Raw genomic sequence first — 5,513 nt, 5'->3', positions numbered from 1 at the left:
TGCATCGGTGGTCCAAAGTATTGGAGCTTCAGCTTCAGCATTAGTCCTTCCAATGAATATTCAGGGTTAATTTCCTTTAGGATTGACTGGTTTGATCTCCTTACTGGCCTAGGGACTCTCGAGATTCTTCTCCCAGCACCACAATTCAAAAGCATCAATTCATCGGCAATCAGTCTTCTTTATGATCCAACTCTCACATTCATATATGACTACTGAAAACACCATAGCTTTGACTATATGCAACTTTGTAAGCAAGGTGATGTCTCTGCTTTTAAATACACTGTTTGTCATAGCTTTCCTTCCAATGAGCAAGCGACTTTTAATTTCATGGCTGCAGTCACCTTCCACACTGATTTTAGAGCCTAAGAAAATAAAATCTGCCACCATTTCCCATTCCCCCATTTCCCATGAAGTGATGGGACCAGACGCCATGATCTTAGCTTTTTCAATGTTTAGTTTCAAGCCATCATTTTCACTCTCCTTTTTCAGCCTCATCAAGAGGCTTTTTAATTGCTCTTCACTTTCTGCCATTAGAGTGGTTTCATCTGCATATCTGAGGTTGTTGATATTTCTCCCATCAATCTTGATTCCAGCTTGTGATTCATCCAGCCTGGCATTTCCCTTAGTGTACTCTGTATACAAGTTAAATAAGCAGAGTGACAATTTACAGTCTTATCATATTCCTTTTTCAATTTTGAACCAGTAGGTTGTTCCATGTACTGTTCTAACTGTTGCTTCTCAACCAACATATAGATTTCTCAGGAGACAGGTAACATGATCTAGTATTCCCATCTCTTTAAGAATTTTCCAGTTTGTTGTGATACACACAGTAAAAAGCTTTAGCATAGTCAATGAAGCAGAAGTACATATTTTTCTGGAGTTCCCCTGCTTTCTCTATGTTCCAGTAAATGTTGGCATTTTGATCTCTGGTTCCTCTGCCTTTTCTAAAACCAGCTTGAACATCTGGAAGTTCACAGTTCACGTATTGCTGAAGCCTGGCTTGGAGAATTTTGAGCATTACTTTACTAGCATGTGAGATGAGTGCAATTGTGTACAAATATGAGAGTTGGACCATAGAAAAGGCTGACCACTGAAGAACTGATGCTTTCAAACTGTGCTTTTCTAAATCCAGCTTGTATATCTGGAAGTTCTCAGTTCATGCACTGCTGAATTTTGAGTACAATCTTACTAGTATGAGAAATGAGCCCAATTGTCTGGTAGTTTGAACATTCTTTGGCATTGCTTTTCTTTGAGATTGAAATGAAAACTCACCTTTTCCAGTCCTGTGTCCTCTGCTGAGTAGGCCCAATGTATCATTTTAATAGTATCATCTTTTAGAATTTGAAATAACTCAGCTGGAATCCCATCACTTCCACTGAACTTGTTTGTAGTAATGTTTCCTAAACCCCACTTGACTTCACATTCCAGGATGTCTGGCTCTAAGGGATTGACCTCACTATCCTGATTAACCAGATCATTAAGACCTCTTTTGTATAGTTCTTCTGTGTACTCTTGCCACCTCTTCTTAATTTCTTCTGCTTCTGTTAGGTCCTTACCAATTATGTCCTTTATTGTGCCCATCCTTGCATGAAATGTTCCCTTGATATCTCCAGTTTCCTTGATGGGATGCCTAGTCTCTCATTCTATTGTTTTCCTCTATTTTTTTGCATTGCTTATTTAAGAAGGCCTTCTTATCTCTCACTGCTAGTCTCTGGAAATCTACATTCAGTGGATATATCTTTCCTCGTTTCTCTTGTCTTTTGCTTCTCTTCTTTCCTCAGCTATTTGTAAATCCTCCTCAGACAACCATTTTGCCTTCTTGCATTTCTTTTTCTTGGGGATGGTTTTGGTCACCACCTCCTGTACAATGTTACAAATCTCTGTCCATGGTTCTTCAGGCACTCTGTTTACTATATCTAATCCCTTGAATCTATTTCTCACCTCTACTGTGTAGTCATAAATATTTGATTCAGGTCTTACCTGAATGGTCTAATGATTTTTCCCACTTTCTTCAATTTGAGCCTGAATATTGCAATAAAGAACTGATGATCTGAGCCACAGTCAGTTCCTGGTCTTGTTTTTACTGACTGTATAGAGCTTCTCCATCTTTGGCTGCAAAGAACATAATCAATCTGATATCAGTATTGATCATCTGGTGATGTCCATGTGTATAGTCATCTCTTGGGTCCTTGAAAATGGTGTTTGCTATGATCAGCATGTTTTGGGGACAAAACTCTGTTAACTTTTCCCTTGCTTCATTTGGTACTCCAAGACAAACTTGCCTGTTTTCTGGCTTTGTCTTGATTTCCTTTTTTTGTATTACAATTCCCTATGATGAAAAGGACATCTTTTTTTTTGCTGTTAGTTCTAGAAGGTGTCACAGGTCTTCATCAAACCAGTCTACTTCAGCTTCTTTGGCGTTAGTGGTTGGAGCAGAGACTTGGATAGCTGTGATGTTGAATGTCTTCCTTGGAAACGAACCAAGATCCTCCTGTCATTTTTGAGATTTCACCCAAGTACTGCGTTTTGGACTCTTGCTGACTATGAGGGCTATTCAATTTCTTTTAAGGGATTCTTGCCCTCAGTAGTAGATATAATGGTCACCTGAACTAAATTCACCCATTCCTGTCCATTTTAGTTTATTGATTCCTAAGATGTTGAGGTTCAATCTTGCCATCTCCTGCATGACCATGTCCAGTTTACCTTGATTCACGGACATAACATTCCAGGTTCCTATGCAATATTGTTCTTTACAGCATCAGACTTCACTTTCACTTCAAGACATATCCACCACTGAGCGTCATTTCCACTTTGTCCCAGACATTCCATTCTTTTGGGAAATAATAGTAATTTCCCTCCACTCTTCCCCAGTAGCATATTGGACACTTTCGGACTTTGAAGGGGCTCATCTGCTGGTGTTACAACTTTTTGCCTATTCCTACTGTTCATGGGGTTCTTGCAGCAAGAATACTGGAATTGTTTGCCATTTCCTCATCCAATGGACCATGATTTATCAGAACTCTTCACTATGACCCGTCAGTCCTGTGTGCCTCTGCACTACATGGCTCATAGCTTCATTGAGTTAATCAAGCCCTTTTGTCACCACAAGGTTGTGATCCATGAAGTGGATTCCACATATAAGTGATATCATACAATATTTATCTTCCTCTGACTTATTTCACTTAGCATAATGCCCACCAAGTCCAACCATGTTCCTTCAAACAGCAAAATTTCATTCCTTTTCATGGCTGAATTATATTCCATAGCATATATACCATATTTTCTTCATCCATTCATCTATTGATGGACACTTAGGTTATTTCTATGTCTTGGCTATTGTAAATAATGATGCTCTAAACAATGGGGTGCATTTGCCTTTTGGAATTGATGTTTTTGGCTTTGTCAAATATATGGACTTGCTAGGTCATATAGTAGCTGGAATGGGTGAATTTAACTCAGATGACCATTATATCTACTACTGTTGGCAGGAATCCCTTAGAAGAAATGGAGTAGCCCTCATAGCCAACAAAAGAGTCCAAAATGCAGTACTCGGATGCAATCTCAAAAATGACAGAATGATCTCTGTTCATTTCCAAGGCAAACCATTCAATATCACAGTAATCCAAGTCTATACCCTGACCAGTAATACTGAAGAAGCTGAAGTTGAACAATTCTATGAAGACCTACAAGAACGGCTAGAACTAACACCCAAAAAAGATGTCCTTTTCATTATAGGGGACTGGAATGCAAAAGTAGGAATTCAAGAAACACCTGAAGTAACAGGTAAATTTTGCCTTAGAGTACAGAATGAAGCAGGGCAAAAGCTAACAGAGTTCTGCCAAGAGAACGCACTGGTCATAGCAACCACCATCTTCCAACAACACAAAAGACTACACATGGACATCACCAGATGGTCAACACTGAAATCAGATTGATTATATCCTTTGCAGAAAAATATGGAGAAGCTCTATACAGTCAGCAAAAATAAGACTGGGAGCGGACTATGGCTCAGATCATGAACACCTTATTGAAAAATTCAGACTCAAATTGAAGAAAGTGAGGAAAACCACTATACCATTCAGGTATGACTTAAATCAAATCCCTTATGACTATATAGTGGAGGTCAGAAACAGATTTAAGGGACTAGATCTGATAGACAGAGTACCTGAAGAACTATGGATGGAGGTTCATGACATTGTACAGGAGACAGGGATCAAGACCATCCCCATGGAAAAGAAATGCAAAAAGGCAAAATGGCTGTCTGAGGAGGCCTTACAAATAGCTGTGAAAAGAAGAGAAGTGAAAAGCAAAGGAGAATAGGAAAGATATACCCATTTGAATGCAGAGTTTCAAAAAATAGCAAGGAGAGATGAGAAAGCCTTCCTCAGTGATCAATGCAAGGAAATAGAGGGAGGTGAGAGGGGGGCTCAGGATGGGGAACACATGTACACCCATGGCAGATTCAAGTCAATGTATGGCAAAACCAATACAATGCTGTAAACTAAAATAAATAAATAATTTAAATTAAAAAATAAAATTTTTAAAATGCAGATTATTTTAAAAAAAAAAAGAAATAGAGGAAAACAATAGAATGGGAAAGACTAGAGACCTCTTCAAGAAAATTAGAGATACCAAGGGAACATTTCATGCAAAGATGGGCTCAATAAAGGACAGAAATGGTAGGGACCTAACAGAAGCAGAAGCTATTAAGAAGAGGTGGCAAGAATACACAGAAGAACTGTACAAAAAAGATCTTCACAACTCAGATAATCATGATGGTGTGATCACTCTCACTCACCTACAGCTGGACATCCTGGAATGTGAAGTCAGGTGGGCCTTAGGAAGCATCACTACGAGCAAAGCTAGTGAAGGTGATGGAATTCCAATTGAGATATTTCAAATTCTAAAAGATGATGTTGTGAAAGTGCTGCACCCAATATGCCAGCAAATTTGGAAAACTTAGCAGTGGCCACAGGACTGGAAAATGTCAGTTTTCATTCCAATCCCAAAGAAAGGTAATGCCAAAGAATGCTCAAACTACCACACAATTGCACTCATCTCACATGCTAGTAAAGCAACGCTTAAAATTCTCCAAGCCAGGCTTCAGTAATATGTAAATTGTGAACTTCCAGATGTTCAAGCTGGTTTTAGAAAAGGCAGAGGAACCAGAGATCAGATTGCCAACATCCACTGGATCATTGAAAAAGCAAGAGAGTTTCAGAAAAACATCTAATTCTGCATTATTGACTATGCCAAAGCCTTTGACTGTGTGGACCACAATAAAGTGTGGAAAATTCTTCAAGAGGTGGGAATACCAGACCAGCTGACCTGCCTCTTGAGAAACCTGTATACAGGTCAGGAAGAAACAGTCAGAACTGGACATGGAACAACAGACTGGTTCCAAATAGAAAAATGAGTGTGTTAAGGCTGTATATTGTCACCCTGCTTATTTAACTTGTATGCAGAGTACATCATGAGAAACGCTGGGCTGGAGGAAGCACAAGCTGGAATCA

This window comes from Odocoileus virginianus, chromosome 4, assembly GCF_023699985.2.
Source record: "Odocoileus virginianus isolate 20LAN1187 ecotype Illinois chromosome 4, Ovbor_1.2, whole genome shotgun sequence".
Lineage (NCBI taxonomy): Eukaryota > Metazoa > Chordata > Mammalia > Artiodactyla > Cervidae > Odocoileus > Odocoileus virginianus.
This window is presented reverse-complemented; position numbering follows the sequence as displayed.